Source organism: Gopherus flavomarginatus, chromosome 2 (genome assembly GCF_025201925.1).
Source record: "Gopherus flavomarginatus isolate rGopFla2 chromosome 2, rGopFla2.mat.asm, whole genome shotgun sequence".
In the NCBI taxonomy this organism is placed as follows: domain Eukaryota; kingdom Metazoa; phylum Chordata; order Testudines; family Testudinidae; genus Gopherus; species Gopherus flavomarginatus.
The window spans coordinates 128628896-128645935 of NC_066618.1; positions in this window are offsets into that span (position 1 = coordinate 128628896).

The following is a 17040-nucleotide window of genomic DNA, read 5'->3' on the forward strand; positions in this document are numbered from 1 at the left end:
AAGCACAGTGGGGCTAAGGCAGGATCCCTGCCCGCCCCGGTCCCACGATACTCCTGGAAATGGCCAGCATGCCCCTGTGGCCCCTGGGGGGGCACATGGCTCCACATGCTGCTCTTGCCGGCAAGCACCACCCCCGCAGCTCCCAGTTCCCCATTCCCAGCCCCTGAACACCAAGAGCAGTGCACAGAGACCCCTGCTCCCCTTCTCTCCCACCCAGAGCTGCAGGGGGCATGTTGGCCACTTCCGGGAGCAGCATGTGCCTGAGTAGGCAGGGAGCCTGCCTTAGCCTTGCTGTTCCACCAGACTTTTAGCGGCCAGAGATCGCAATTGACTGGCTGAGGCTCCAGGATCAACCAGTCGATCGCGATCTATGGGTTGGTGACCACTGTTCTAGAATTTGGTTTACCCATTCTGTTTGTATGTCCATCTGGGGATGGTAGGCTGAGGAACTCCTGTACAGCCATGAGTTCAGGTTCTGATAGGCTAAATTCATCCAAATGGATTTTGGACCCTGGTTGGAGGTCTATAGGGTGGTTATAGGGCCTATATGAGGGCAGAGCATCAGCATTTCTTTTACTGAATACATCTGAAAAGTCCTTGTATTTCTCAGGATTTGGTGAGTTATCCTCACTCAGAGCCTGCCATGTGCAGAAAATGGAAGCCTTGTCCAAATTACATCTAGGGTTCTTGACACCAGGTTAGACTAGGCACTCATATAGACACTAATCAGATTCAAACCAAACTTCTCATGCTCTCCAGGAAATGCTCAGATTGTGCACGGAGAGCCAGGGGATGCCAAGCATGATTGGGAAGAGAGGTAAGTCAATCAGGTGGTGATCTTGAACTGCAACTTGGGAGGGGTGCAGTCTCATAGATAATTGTGGCTGAGGACAGCAGGCTACTATCAGTTGCTTCCACAAACCTGGGGGGAAGCTTCCTTTGCACCAGCAGGTGGTTTATTTTAGCAAATCCAGTATCCATTAAATTGCCAGAGTCTAGAGAATCTATCAGTCCAAGCTGTGTGCAGCTCACTTCAGGTGCAGGCAGAACCCAAAGTCAGAGCTTCATGTGAAGGTGGGATTGTGGCCATTGTCCACATAAATTAAGATACACATAGCTAGCAGAGGGGGTCTTCTTGGGAAACTTGATCCTGTAGTTCCATCCAGTTGGGTTTCCTCTAAAGAGGCTGAATCTGCCTGTTTTCCTAGACCAGTCATAGAACAAGACTTGAGGAGACACCTTATGGCAAAGTGGTCTCATTCCCCACAGTACAGGCAGAGGCCATTCATACAACAATATTCTTTCGATCTGAGAGGCACTATTGTGCTGTGTCTACCTGTATGGATTTGGGTCCAGTGATTGCTTGGGGCAAGGTGGCAGGAATAGGCCCAGATTAGGCAGGGGCTGAGTGTGTACTTTCCTTCTTTCCTGGCATTGCTCAAACAGTTGATTGTCAATTTGGATACACGACTCAAAGGAAGGGACAATGCCATGAGGGGATCAACCCAGCCAGTTCATCTCATGATTCAGGTCTAGATAGAAATGGTAAATTGCTCTGCTTTGTTCCAGGCCCTGTCCATGACCAAGTAACAGAAGTGTATGGCATGGGCCACAATGGGATGTGGGCCTTGTTTGAATGGCTGCAGGGCTACTTTGGCAGAGCATATTTAGTATGGATCATCAGATCTGAGTAAAAAGACGCAGAGAAATTTGGCAAAGTTATTGAGAGTCGGGTCTCCCGGTTCCTGCAGTGACAATGCCGAATGCAGTGCTGTGCCTGTCCCGTGTTGGTCTGGTCATTCAGTTTTTTTTGTTTTCTCTAATTATTTCACTATAAAACCAATTGATAGTCATAAAATCATAGAAATATAGAGCTGGAAGAACATAAGAACATAAGAACAGCCGTACCGGGTCAGACCAAAGGTCCATCTAGCCCAGTATCTGTCTACTGACAGTGGCCAATACCAGGTGCCCCAGAGGGAGTGAAGCTAACAGGCAATGATCAAGTGATCTCTCTCCTGCCATCCATCTCTATCCTCTGATGAACAGAGGCTAGGGACACCATTCTTTACCCATCCTGGCTAACAGCCATTTGTGGACTTAGCCACCGTGAATTTATTCAGTTCCCTTTTAAACACTGTTATCGTCCCAGCCTTCACAACCTCCTCAGGTAAGGAGTTCCACAAGTTGACTGTGCGCTGTGTGAAGAATTTCCTTTTATTTGTTTTAAACCTGCTACCTATTAATTTCATTTGGTGACCCCTAGTTCTTGTATTATGGGAATAAGTAAATAACTTTTCCTTATCCACTTTCTCCACATCACTCATGATTTTATATACCTCTATCATATCTCCCTTTGAGGGGAGATATGATAGAGGTATATAAAAGCTGAAGTGAGGCCTAGCCTCTTTAATCTTTCCTCATATGGGACCCTCTCCAAACCCCTAATCATGTTAGTTGCCCTTTTCTGAACCTTTTCTAGTGCTAGAAAATTTTTTTTTGAGGTGAGGAGACCACATCTGTACACAGTATTCAAGATGTGGGAGTACCATGGATTTAGATAAGGGCAATAATATATTCTCAGTCTTATTCTCTATCCCCTTTTTAATGATTCCTAACATCTTGTTTGCTTTTTTGACCGCCTCTGCACACTGCGTGGACATCTTCAGAGAACTATCCACGATGACGCCAAGATCTTTTTCCTGACTCGTTGTAGCTAAGTTAGCCCCCATCATATTGTATGTACAGTTGGGGTTATTTTTTCCAATGTGCATCACTTTACATTTATCAAGAGGTCCTCAAGAGGTCATCTAGTTCAACCCTGAGCTAGACTACCCTAACAGTAGTTTGACTAACCTGTTCTTAAAAACCTCAAATGATGGGGATTCCACAATCTCTCTTGGAAGCCTATTCAAGTGCTTAACTATCTGTACAATCAGAAAGTTTTCCCTAATATCACATCTAAATCTCCCTTGCTGCAGATTACGCCATTACTTCTTGTCAGCCCTTTAGTGGACACAGAGAACAATTGATCATCATCCTCTTTATACCAGCCTTTAACATCTTTGTAGACTGTTATCAGGTTCCCCTCAGTCTTTTTTTCTCAAGATTAACATGCCAAGTTTTTTTAGCCTTTCCTCATAGGTCATGTTTTCTAGACCGCTTATCATTTTTGTTGCTATTCTCTGGACTCTGTGCAGTTTATCCATATCTTTCTTAAATGGTGGTACCCAGAACTGGAGACAGTACTCCCACTGAGGCCTCACCAGTGCAGAGAAGAGTGCATAATTCATAGATTCATATATTCCCAGCACACAAGAGAATATTGTGATAATCTAGTCTGGCCTCCTGTATAAAAAAGGCCATTGAACTTCCCAAAAATAAATCATAGAGCATATTTTTTAGAAAGAAAAATCCAATCTTGATTTTAAAAATCATCAGTAATGAAGAATCCAGAACAGCCCTTGGTAAATTATTCCAATAGTTAATTACTCTCACTGTTAAAAATGTACACCTTATTTGCAGTCCGAGTTTGTCTTGCTTCATGTTCTAGCCATTGGATCTCATTATACTTTTTTCTGGTAGACTGAAGATCCCATTAATAAATATTTGATCCCCCTGTAGACACTTATAGGCTGTAATCACATCACATCTTAACCTTTTATTTGTTAAACTATATAAATTGAGCTCCTAGAGTCTATGATTATAAGGAATATTTTCTAATCTGAGACTTTTCTGAATCCTCTCTGTCTAATTTATCAAATTCCTTCTTGAATTGTGGACACCAGAACTAGACACCACATTCCAGCAGTGGTTGTACAAGTGCTAAATATTGAGGTCAAGCAATCTCCCTACTTTTACTCAAGATACCCCTGTTTATGCATCCTAGGATGGCATTAGCTCTTTTGGCCACAGCATCACACTGGGAGCTCATGTTCTTCAGGTGATTATCTGTTCCCCCCCCCCCCCCCGCAAAAATCTTTCCTAGTCACTGCTTCTTAGGAAAGAGCCCCCTATTGTGTATGAATGTTCTACATTCTTTGTTCCTAGATGTATAAACAGCCATATTCAAACTCACATTGTTTGCTTATGTCCAGTTTGCCAGTGGTCCAGGTCACTCTGAATCAGTGACTTGTCCTCTTCATAATTTACGATTCTCCAATTTATGTGTCATGTGTGAACTATATCAGTAGGGCTGTCGATTGATCACAGTTAACTTATGCGATTAACTCAAAAAAATTAACTGCGATTAAAAAAATAATGGTGATTAATCACACTGTTAAACAATAGAATACAAATTGAAATTTATTAAATATTTTTTATGCTTTTCTACATTTTCAAATATATCGATTTCAATTACAACACAGAAGACAAAGTGTACAGTGCTCACTTTAAATTATTTTTATTACAAATTTTTGCATTGTAAAAATGATAAACAAAAGAAATAGTATTTTTCAACTCACCTCATACAAGTTCCATAATGCAATCTCTTTATCATGAAAGCGTAACTTACAAATGTAGCATTTTTTATTACATAACTGCACTCAAAAACAAAACAATGTAAAACTTTAGAGCCTTCAAGTCCAGTCAGTTCCACTTCTTGTTCAGCCAATCGTTAAGACAAACAAGTTTGTTCACATTTATGGGAGAAACTGCCTCCTGCTTCTTATTTACATCACCTGAAAGTGAGAACAGGCATTCGCATGGCACCTTTGTAGCTGGTATTGCAAGATATTTACACACCAAATACTCTAAACATTCATATGCCTCTTCATGCTCTAGCCACCATTCCAGAGGACATGCTTTTTCATTCTGATGATGTTCGTTAAAAAAATAGTGCCTTAATTTAATCTGTGACTGAACTTGGGGGAGAATTACTTGTCTCCTGTTCTGTTTTACTCACATGCTGCCATATATTCCATGTTATAGCAATCTCAGATGATGACCCAGCACGTTTGATTTAAGAATACTGTCACTGCAGATTTGCCAAAATGCAAAGAAGGTACCAATGTGAGATGTCTAAAAATAGCTACAGCACTCAACCCAAGGTTTAAGAATCTGAAGTGCTTTCCAAAATCTGAGAGGGACAAGGTTTTGTGCATGCTTTCAGAAGTCTTAAAAGAGCAACATGTCAGTGCGGAAACTACAGAACCGAAACCACCAAAAAAAAGAAAATCAACCTTCTGCTGGTGGCATCTGACTCAGATGATGAAAATGAATATGTGTCACTCTGCTCTGCTTTGGATCGTTATCGATCAGAACCCGTCATCAGCATGGATGCATATCCTCTGGAATGGTGGTTAAAGCATGAAGGGACATATGAATCTTTAGCGCATCTGACACATAAATACCTTGCGACGCTGGTTACAACAGTGCCATGTGAACACCTGTTCTCACTTTCAGGTGACGTTGTAAACAAGAAGTGGGCAGCATTATCTCCTGCAAATTTTAACCAAACTTGTTTGTCTGAGCAATTGGCTGAAGTAGGACCAAGTGGACTCATAGGCTCTAAAGTTTTACATTGTTTTATTTTTTAATGAAGTTATTTTTTATACATAATTCTACATTTATAAGTTCAACTTTCATGATAAAGAGATTGCACTACCGTACTTATATTAGGTTAATTTAAATATACTATTTCTTGTGTTTTTTACAGTGCAAATAATTATTAATAAAAAAATATAAAGTGAGCACTGTACACTTTGTATTCTGTGTTGTAATTGAAATCAATATATTTGAAAATGTAGAAAGCATCCAAAAATATTTAAATAAATGATATTCTATTATTGTTTAACAGTGCGATTAATTGTGATAATCACAATTAATTTTTTTCACGATTTTAATTTTAATCACGATTACTTTTTTAAAATCCCTTGACAGCCCTAATTTTATGTTTTTTCCCCCAAGGTTTTTAATAAAAATGTTAAATTACATTGTGCCAAGAACAGATCTCTATGGGACCCCTCTACAAATACACCTTTTCAATTATTCCCCATTTACTATTACATTTTGGGATCTATCAATTAGCACTTTTAATCCATTTAATGTGTTCCTTGTTAATTTCTCATCTTTCCAATTTTTTAGTCAAAATGCCATATGACACCAAGTCAAATGCTTTACAGAAGTATATTACATCAAAACTATGTCCTTTATCAACCATATTTGTAATCTCATCTAAAAAAGATATAAAATTAGTATTACAGGACTTATTTTTCTATAAACTCATGTTGATTTGAATTAATTACATTATCTTCCTTTAATTCTTTAATAATTGAGTTCTGTATGAGCTACTTCATTATCTTACCCTGGAGTGATGTCAGGCTGACATGTTTATGATTACCTGGGGAACCCCATTTAAAAATTGGCACATTAGTTTTCTTCCATTCTTCTGGAACTTCCCCAGGGCTCTAAGGGCATGTCTACACTTACCTCCAGAGTGATCAATCCAGAAGGAGTCAATTTATTGTGTCTAGTGAAGACGTGATAAATCAACCACTGAGCATTCTCCCGTCAACTCCAGTACTCCACTGGAGTGAGAGGCACAGGCGGAGTCGACAGGAGAGCGTCAGCATTCGACTTATTGCAGTGAAGACACCATGACAAGTAGATCTAAGTACGTTGACTTTAGCCACATTATTTGCATAGCTGAAGTTGCATAACTTAGATCGATTCTCCGCCCACCCCTGCCAGTGTAGACCAGGCCTACACTGGGAGGACTTATGGCAAATCAACATTATGGAAGACTTATGGCAAATCAACATTAATGGTCTAGCGAGCTCCTCAACCAGCTTTTTTAAAACTCTCAATGCAAGTTATCAGCACCTGCTGATTTAAAAATGACTAACTTTAGTAGCTTCTGTTTAACAACCTCCAGAGATACTAGTGGAGTGGAAAGAGTGTTATCATTATATAATGAGATTAGATCATATATTTTTTCCCCAAATACGAAACAAATATTTATAGAAAAGTTCTGCCTTTTTCTGCATTATTATTGATAATTCCACCATTTCTATGTAGTAACAGACCAATAACATTGTCAAGATTCCCCCTCCAATTTTTTTAAATAAAACCTTCTTATTATTGTTTGTCCCTGACTCTCCTTGCCATAGATTTCTCCTCTTGTCCCTTGACTTCCCTCATCAATTTTCTACAATTCCTAGCTTCTGATTTATATTGATTACTATCAACTTCCCCTTTCTTCCTTTTGTTATATATTATTTTTTTATTTCTATTGTTCATAGTTACATTTATTTCTCCTGTAAACTAGATTAGTTTTTTAACCAGCACAACCTTCTTCATCAGTTATGGGATTGTGTTTTTTTGGGCATTTAGTAATGTGTTCTTAAAGGATTCCCAATTAGCATTCACATTTTTCCCATTAAATTCTTCCTACCAGCTGATTTGGCTCATTTTTTTCTGCTTTGTGAAATTGACCTTTTGAAAGCACAAAGTATATCTGTGTGTGTGTGTCACTGTTCTGGACTTCATTCGGTTTGCACATTTCAAATGTGATTAAATCATGACCACTTGTACTTAAGCTACCAACAATTTTTAGTTTTGTGATCAGTTCCTTTTTATCTGATAGGACAAGGGCAAATATAGAAGTCCCCTGTGTTCGATAAAACACTGTTTCAGGTAGGAAATTGTCATCCATAGTATTTAGAAATTCAAAGGATGTTGGCAGTATGATACTGCATATGTCACTCTAATTTAAATTCCCCATTATCATGCAGTTTTTTCCCCGATTCACATTATAGATAGATGCATCAGGAGGTGGTCATTCTATTCTATAATTTGTCTGAGAGGTCTGTGGCAGACACCAACTAATACCCCATCTTGTGATAGTTATCTGTTGGGACATTGATCTGTAAGCATTCAAGATCATTTTCTTCCATGTCATCAGTGACTCAGAAACATGTAATAACATTTTTGATCTTGTGTGCTGCTCTCTCTCCCCTTTTTTCCTCAGTCCTTCCTAAATGAGTTATAACCATAGTTTTTAACATTCCAGTTGTGCAAATCATCCCACCAGGTTTCAATGATGTCAACTAGACCAAATTTAGGCTCATCACTGAGCAATTCCAATTCCTTTTGTTTGGTACCAGGATCCTAGTTTTGGTGCATAAGCAATTAATGATTTTTTTCTCTTCATGTCCTTTGGTTCCTTGATTAATTTTCTTCTCATCATTTTCATTTTGTTCTGATTACTACTCTTTAAGTATGATCTTCCAACCAGCTAGGCAACTACCTTGCAGTAATTTCATCTAGACCACATTTCCCTAGTTCACTTATGAAAATGCTCATGTGGAACTTTGTCAAAAGCCTTACAAAAATCAAGATCTATCTTCTCTACATCTCCCCACCATCCAGCCAACCACTAGGTCAGTAACCCAGTAAAACAAGGAAATTAGGCTGATTTGGCATGATATGTTCTTGATAAATTCATGCAGCCTATTATCCTCTACGTGCTTAGAAACTGACTGCTTACTAATTTGTTCTAATATCTTTCCAGGTATCAAACTTAGGCTGATTGGTCATTAATTGGTCCTCTTTGCTACCCTTTTTAAAGATGGGTACTATGTTTGCCCTTCTCCAGTCCTCTGGTACCTCACCCATCCTCCATGAGTTCTGGAAGATAATCACTAACAAGTTCCCAAGATCGTTTTAGCTAGTTCCTGAAATACCTTAGGGTGCATTTCAATCATGTCTTGTTGAATGATTGCATGCAACTTATATAAACATTTTTAGCATGTTCTTTCCCCATTTTGTCTTGCACTCCTATCCTCTTGAAGTTAATATTAATTGTGTTCAGTATCTGGTCACAATTTACCTTTTTGGTGCAGAACGAAGCAAAATAGCATTAAGCACCTCAGCATTCTTGATGCTGTCTATTATTAGCTCTCCTTCCTTGCTAAGTAGAGGAACTACACTTTCCTTCATCTTTCTCTTTATGTATTTAAAAGATCCTCTTCTCATGGCCTTTTATCTCCCTTGCTAGGTGTAGCTCATTTTGTGCCTTGGACTTTCTGATTTTGACCCTACATGCTTGTGTTATTCTTTTGTATTCATCCCTAGTAATTTGTTCATGTTTCCACTTTCTGTAGGATTCCTTTTTGATTTTTCAGTCATAAAAGAGCTCCTGATGGACCCATGGAAGCATCTTACTGTTCTTCCTCTCTTTCCTTCACTTTGAGTTAGTTTCCTGTTGCACCTTTAATTTTGTCTCTGTAAGAAACTGCCAGTTCTCCTAAGCTCCTTTTTCACTTAGATTTTCTTCCCAAAGGACCTTGCTTACCAGTTCTCCGAATTTGTTAAAGTCTTGTTTTTTGAAGTCCATTGTCCTTATTCTGCTGCTGTCACTCCTCCTTTTCTTTACACTCATGAACATTCAGCCTTCACATGCACAACCAATTTGTTCCTGTTAGTCAGAATCAAGTCTAAAATGGCTGTTCCCCTGATTGCATCCTCCACTTCCTGAAACAAGAAGTTGATCCCAACACATTCCAACAACTTATTGGACACAGTGTGTTTTGCCATATCACTGCAGTGACTGGGGCTTGGGTGGTCATGCCTAGTGGTGAGATCTAAGGCTCAAAACCAAAGACACCATCAGATGCCAGACCAGGGGTCAGAGTCAGAGAGGAAGTCAGGTGCCAGAGCCAGAGACAGCATCAGAGGTAAGGCAGAGGAGCAGAGACTTGGAGAAGGGCAGGACAGTAGGAACTAGGAGTAAACAGGAGTCTGGAATAGGAAAACAGGAACCACGAGCAGGCAGAAATGCAAGGCTCAGGTAAGCAGGAGAGGGCCATAGTAGCAGTCAGCCAGGGATTCCTTTAATTGCTCAGACAACTTCCTGTTGTTACTTCCTGGTTTATATAGCAGCCGCAGGTGCCAATCAGCAGGTTGAATGTTTCCTCCACTCAGGAGCTTTGGGGGGCAAGACCACCTGTGAGCTAACCCTTCACTGGACCCTTTCTTAGTTATTCAGGTGAGCTGCTGGGTGGCAGTTGTGGCCTGAACACTACCTGTAGTTCTGCATTCAAGGACTGTGATTCCCTTACATCACCTCTTCCTCTACTGTGCTCCCTAGGTATTCATAGGCCAGGGTGGGTATGGTGGAAGGCATTTACCAAGTCAGGAGAGTAGACATTCTCTGCTGGTTCCCAGAAGCACTCTTCAGGACCATATCCTTCCCAATCTACAAAATACCAGAGTTTACCCTATCTAATTTTGTCATCAGGGATCTCATGGAAGATGTACTCATTATGGGCTTTACCACATATCAGCAGGGGTGGTTGGAGTGCTGAGGGAACGGGTCTGGAAGATGGGGCTTGAGGAGTGATATGTATTCCAAGAGAACAGGTCAAGTGAAGTTCAAAGGCAGTGGGATTAATTTGCTGATTAATTTAGGAGATAAGGAACTGGTAGTCTAATTTATAAGATAGTTTGTTCATGTGTAGGTTTTCTGTGGAGAGCCATACTTTCTGTCCTACCAACAGGGTGTCTCTTCCTGTTGTTGGTGGTCTGAAAATTTTTGTAGCTCTTTTTGCAGTTCACCTCCAGGTAAACTTTTAGGTCATCTTGGGTTTGGCATATCTGTTGTATCCATTACAGGGCTGCTGGGTTGTGGGAAGTTCTGGGTAGAACTGAGTGTGGAACCCGTAATTCAAAAAAAATGTTCTGCATTATTGTATACAAACTCTGTCTAGGGCAGAAACAAAGACCAGTTGTTCTGGTGGAAACTGATATAACACTGAAGATAATGCTCCAGGATCTAGTCTGTTCTTTCTGCTTGACCGTTAGTCTGAAAGTGACAGGTAGAGGGCAGACAGGAGCAGATGCCCAAATTCCAGAGGGCTTCATGTCAGAAGTGGGAGACAAATTATGTGCTGCAGTCAGAGATGATGCACTCTGGAAAGCCATGGAGGCAGACAACTTGGTCCACCTGGACCTGGAAGTTTCCTAGGAGGAAGGTAGGCCATTGAAGGGAATGAAGCAAGTCATCTTTGTGAGGCGGTCTACGACTATCAGGATGGTTGTGATCCCATTGGACTTGGGTAAATCTACAATAAAGTGTAAGGCAATGACTGTCCAGAGGCCAGGTGAAATCTTGAGGGGTTGCAGGAGTCTCACGGGTTTATTGTGCAGCATGTGGAGCAGGCATATACATTGCAAAAGGCTGCATAAGCCTGCACTGTTGACTCATATGCAAGGCCACCAGAAAACACAAAAGACAAGGTGCTGAGTTTTAAAGTGGCCAAAATGTCCCACCAGGGGAACTCAAGGCATACCTGTAGGTGGCGGTCCTTGGTGGCCCAGTGGGAACATATATTGCTCATATATTGCTCTGGTTACCCCATCTTGGACCTCTTGGGGTTACTTGTTACTTCCTGCTCAACAGGAGGGGTCTCATGGGCAAAGGCTGATCTTATGAGGATGAGCAGGGAGTTGCACACAGAAAATGATGAGGTTTGAGGATGCAGGAGTTTTTCAGCTTTGGGTCCTTCAGGCCAGTGTAATACTCATCCTTTCATGACAAAGCATCAGCCTTGCTCTTTTTGGTCCCTGGGCAATAAGTGATTGTGAAATTTAAGCCTGAAAAGAATAAGGCCCACCAAAGATATTGTGGTTTGAGGACCTTGGCACTATGCAGATATTTCAAAGTTCCTGTAATCGGTGTACACCTAGACAGCATATGGCCCCTGCTAGATAGTGGTGCCATTCTTCAAAAGCAGCCTTAATTGCTAAGAGTTATTTGTCTAAGATGTCATAGTTCTGCTTCACAGGTCTGAGTTTGCTGGAATAGAAAGCCCAAGGATGTAGCAGTTGTTGAGGACTATGTCTTTGGGATAGCACTGTCCGATCATTAAGTTGGAAACTTCTGCCTCAAGGATGAAGGCTTGCATGGTGTTTGGATGGATCAATATGGGAGCAGTGGTAAATGCAAGTTTTAATTGTTCAAAGGCCTGAGGGGCCTCATGAGACCAGAGGAACCTGGTGTTTTTGCAAAGCAGGGCAAAAAGTGAGAGGGGCAATCCACCCCAAGAACTTCAGGATGAACCACCAATAGAAGTTTGTGAACTCTAAGAAGCATTGTAATACATGATCATTACGTGACTCTGCCCACTTGAGGTCTGCCTTTACAGTGCACAGATCCATTTTGATACCAGCAGGAGATAGGATAAGCCCTAAGAATTCTATGGAGGACTGATCAAAAGCTCATTTTTCTAGGATAACATAGAGTCCATGTTGGCGTAGACTCTTCTGGACAGTAGAAATTAGCATGGTATTCTGTTAGGCATTGTCTGAAAAAATAATTATTTTGTCCAGTTATTCTTCCAAGTATTGGTCCAGAATGTCCCAGAGTATATCATTAATAAAATGCTGGAAAATTGCAGGTGCATCTGTAAATCCAAAGGGCATCACAAGTCATCACAAGGTATTTGATATGGCCATAATGTATTCAAAATGCAGTTTTCCATTCGCCCCCAGCTGTAATACACACTAGATCATAGGCCCCCTGGAGGTCTCACTTTTTGTACACCTGGGCTGTACTCATGTTGTCTGTTAGGTCAGAGATTTTTGACAATGAGTACCAGTTTCTAATAGTGACTTGACTTAGGGCCTGACAGTCAACATATTTGGAGGCTTCTCTCCTTTTTAACAAAGAGGCATGCAGTGTGGATTTATGAATAGCGCTCTTGTCTAGGTTTTCTTGAAGATAGGTGTGCAGCACACCTAGTTCAGGCTCTGACATGGTGTATATGTGCCAGAATGGAATGTTTGCCCCTCGTTGTTGCTTGATTGCACAGTCGCAGTCCCTGTGTGCAGGCAGGATGTTGGCATTCTATTTTTCAAATACATCTCTGTGGTCACTGTATTTGGATAGAAGTTGACGACTGGAATCAGTGGGTGGCTTTGCTGGGACTGGTAACTTGGCATGCAACCTTTGTGTCCCTACTGCAAGTTTCCCAATTGCTGGGGTCAAGCAGTGGTGTGACAGAATTCTGAAAGGAATTCAACTTTTAGCTTGTGCCAGTGGATAAGGGGTTTGGTGGAGGGTCAGCCACAAGATACCAGGATCAGAGGAAAGTCCAGGGAAACAAATGGCACTGAACTGAGGGTCTATCAATGCCCTTGGATTATAACTTCAAGTCCCAGATGACAAGAGGACCCGCCAATCTGGTCTGGAACAGGCTTAGGCTGCAGAGATATCTGTAGTGCCTTGGCCCCTGCAGCAGTGATAAAATTGTCTGCTGTGCCTGAGTCAATGAGGGCCTGCTGTAGAGGGAGTGGGTGGGAATGTCCCAGAATTTTCAATTCAACTGGGACTTGTAGGCTCAGTGCTAGTCAACAGAAGCCAATACATGTCCCTGTCAGGATCTCAGTTAAGGATACTCTGTCAGGATGTCCAGGCTAACTCCCTTCACTGAGCCTGGGTAAGCTTGTTTCTCAGATTTCTCTGAAGTGGTTTCCTCAAGGGGCAATCAGAGATAGCACGGCCCAGCTCACCACAGTAGTAGCATAAGTTAAGAGATCACCGGCATTCTCTCTCTTCAGGGGCAAGTTGCCAAAGTTTTAAATCTACTTGCATCAGCTCAACTGGCCAGGTAGAATCCAATAGCAGGGGACACGGTCATGGTGCTCCTCTTCTTCTTTCCCTGTCACAGGCATCCAGTCTCATAGAGGTCTCATCTCAGGCCAGTTTATCCTTAACCTGCAAGCCCCATCAAAACTGAAATAACTGGGCCGCCATATTCCATTCTGTGTCTGATACGAGACAATGGATGTGAGCTATGTAGGCAGTAGCTTGGCCTGACTGCTGTTGGAGTTTCCACAGGGTGGCCTCAGCAGAGAAGGTGCAGTTAGGGTTATTGAAGTTGGTCAATATTGCCCACTGCAAAGCATCTCACTTAGACAGAACTGGATTGCTGGCTTCCAGCAGGGGAGAGGCCCAGTTCAATACCTCTTGTCAGCAGGCTGACTGCCAGGCTTACCTTGGTATGGTCGGAAGAGCACATTTGCAATCAAAGTAAGAACTAGCAGGGCACTGATTCACAAAGCCTCAGAATTTGGAGAGGCTCCCATCAAAGTGCTCCGGTAGAGGGATAGTGGGTCCCTGCTCAGGGAACAGTACATCTGGCTGCACTCCAAGCGCAGAGTTTTCTGTGTGGAGTTGATAGACTTGATCTCATAATGCTTGATTCTTAGTGAACAGCTGCCCCTTCTGTACCTATAGGGCTCCATTATCTGCATGGCGATAGATCACTTGCTTGTGCAGGGAGCTCCACTATGTCCATCCTTGGCTAGGCCTACTCAGAGAAGTTAATAGTAGTTTGAACAAGCTGCAATGACCGGGGTGTGGGCAGTTAGGTCTAGGGGTCAGAGCAGAGGTCAGGCTTAGTGGTCAGAGTCATGTCCAGTGGTTAGAGCCAAGGCTCAAAACCGAAGACAGCATCAGGTGCCAAGCCAAAGGTCAGAGCCAAAGGCACAGTCAGATGCCAATCCCGTGGTCAGAGATGGAGACAGCATCAGAAAAAAGGCCGAGAACCAGGGATTTGGAATAGGGTAGGAAAGCAAGAATTGGGAGTAGACTGGAGTCTGGGATAGGAGGAGAGGTACCAGGACTAGGCAGGAATGCAGGGCTCAAGAGTCAGGTAAGCAGGAAGGATCCATAGTAGCAGCCAGCCTGGGATTCCTCTAGTTGCTCAGACAAATTCCTGTTGTTACTTCCTGGTTTATTTCATGACACAAATGCTAGATCAGATCAGATAGGCATGGAATGCCTAATTTCAGAATCCCACTGGGGTTTAGGTGCGAGCTAGGGTAATGAGCAGCTCAGCATTGTCAGGAGTTAGGCAGTTTTGTGCATGCCCATCAACAGAAATATAGGTGCTGTGGGACTTCACCTGTGGAAACCCAAGTGTCTAGGGAATTTAAGTACCTACTGGGTTAGATGGCTTCTGAATGAGGGTTTTGAGGATTTCAATGGTCCATAAATGTTGGATTTAGGGCCTACAGTGATAATTAGATGCCTAAGTCACTTTTGTAGATTTAGACAAAACAGACCATTTTGTTGACTCATCTTTTCAAACATAAATCCCCAGTTCTGTTTAAACACAGTGCAACCATGGATCCATCCTTATAGTGGCAGGGAATGTATTATTGGGATTAATATACATATAGCTGGTGGGGGGTGGAGATAAGAATTGTGGCTGTCTTTAAAGGGCATATTATTCATCATCTCCCTTATTTTTATATCCCACCAATAATCTATTTCTGTACGAAGAGAAAAAATCAAAACCTCTTGTTTCCCTACACCTCCCTTCTTTGTCTTGCTTGCTATTTTCTGGCATTATAAACCATGATGCATCACTGCCTCTCTCGTTCTTTTCTTATGTGCTCAGCAAAAATCATGTAAGTCTAAAATGAACACATCAGATGACAAAATTATGTTGCTGTTTTCTATATCTTTGGAATGATATTTGTAGGTAGGTGGTTTTGTAGCTGACAACCTGGCATCAGATTTAAGTCTTGTTCAAAGGCAGCAAAGTTCACAAACTGGGAAATAACTCACTTTTCAGAGGGCTCCTGTACCCCCTTCATTCAGTAGCTCCAGTACTTGCTAAACATTTCAAGTTGTTGCTCTTCCAATTGGTAGCAAGATAAAATTCACTGTTTCTGCATCTGAAAAAGAAGCTGCACTTCCGGGGAGGAATTTATGTCTCCCCATCCTGGCTTGTTTTCTGAAATACTTTCATTCTCTCCCTTTCTTCAGCTTCTACAGTGTATCCAGGGTAACGAGGGAAAAAACACAAAGATCTGGAGACCTACTTTGGATAAACATCTGAAGGTTCAGCTGCTTAATCAAACTTCAGGAAAACTAGCTGGACTTCTGGGAGTTACAAAATGAACTTCCAAATATCACAGTAGCAGAGGGAGGTAGTTGTTGTCCAGTGGGTAGGCACAGGACTGAGGGTCTGGAGAGCTAGAATACATTCCTGGCTCTACAGCTAAACTACTGTGATTTTGGGCAAGTCACTGTGGCCTGGTCTACACCACGTTTAAACCGATTTTAGCAGCTTTAAACCGATTTATTGCTGCACCCGTCCACACAACGAGGCCCTTTATATCAATATAAAGGGCTCATTAAACTGGTTTCTGTACTCCTCCCCGACGAGAGGAGTAGCGCTGAAATCGGTATTACCATATCGGATTAGGGTTAGTGTGGCCACAAATCGACTGTATTGGCATCCGGGCGGTATCCCACAGTGCACCATTGTGACCACTCTTGACAGCAATCTGAACTCGGCTGCAGTGGCCAGGTAGACAGGAAAAGCCCCGCGAACTTTTGAATTTCATTTCCTGTTTGCCCAGCTTGGAGCTCTGATCAGCATGGGTGGCGATGCAGTCCCAAATCCAAAAAAAGCTCCAGCATGGACCATACAGGAAATACTGGATCTGACCGCTATATGAGGAGACAAATCTGTTCTATGAGAGCTCTGTTACAGAAGACGAAATGCCAAAGCATTTGAAAAAAATCTCCAGGCTATGATACAGATACAGCACAGTGCTGTACTGATACAGCACAGTGCTGCTTGACAAGCGTAACGGAAAGCCAAAGAATCAAATGGATGCTCATGGAGGGAGGGAGCGGGTACTGAGGACTCCAGCTATCCCACAGTCCCCATCAGTCTCTGAAAAGTATTTGCATTCTTGGCTGAGCTCCCAATGCCTGTAGGGTCAAACACATTGTCCGGGGTGGTTCAGGGTATAGCTCGTTAATTTACCCCCCTCTCCCCCCATGAAAGAAAAGGGAAAAAAATCATTTCTTGACTTTTTTCAATGTTACCCTATGTCTACTGCATGCTGCTGGTAGATGCGATGCTGCGGCACTGAACAGCAGTATCCTTTCCCGTCCCCTCCCCGGTGGCAGACAGTACAATATGACTACTCTCTGTCGTCATCATCAGCCCGTGAGTGCTCCTGGTTGGCCTCAGGTGAGGTCGGCTGGGGGTGCCTGGGTAAAAATAGGAATGA